This window comes from Mixophyes fleayi, chromosome 12, assembly GCF_038048845.1.
Source record: "Mixophyes fleayi isolate aMixFle1 chromosome 12, aMixFle1.hap1, whole genome shotgun sequence".
Taxonomy (NCBI): Eukaryota; Metazoa; Chordata; class Amphibia; order Anura; family Limnodynastidae; genus Mixophyes; species Mixophyes fleayi.
Window position 1 is genome coordinate 14,655,189 of NC_134413.1, and position 511 is coordinate 14,655,699.

The following is a 511-nucleotide window of genomic DNA, read 5'->3' on the forward strand; positions in this document are numbered from 1 at the left end:
CACTTGAAGTTCAGAAGTTTGCATCCTCTTCATGCTATACCGTTTAAGCAGGGAGTCCACAGCTGACAATTGTGGGCAACAACCTGGGTTTAGCTGTTGTAGTCGCAATACCTGGACAATACAGTGAAACACTTTCTTTTACATTGTACCGACATTTTTGTATACAAATAGTTTCATTAAACAAAACAAGTAAAGCTTGCATTGTAAATACAAAGAATAAAACAAAGTCCACCTATTTTCCTTGGGTTTAAATTCTGTTCGGGTATAAATGTTATCTTAATATTAAAAAAAATCAGACAAAGCCATCATCTTAAATTTCAAAAGATTTTTTGCTGCCTGTTTTTTTCTGTAACAATTATATTATATTACATGATAAACCATAAGAAGCATCACTGCCTCCTGCTGGAGAAAGCAAAGTATATTTCTGCGGCTTGTGTGTGATGCTGCATGTCGCCAGGCGAGGGCGCTAAAGCCTTTAGTAAACGCTTTACAGAATTGACCCTGCCGGGGT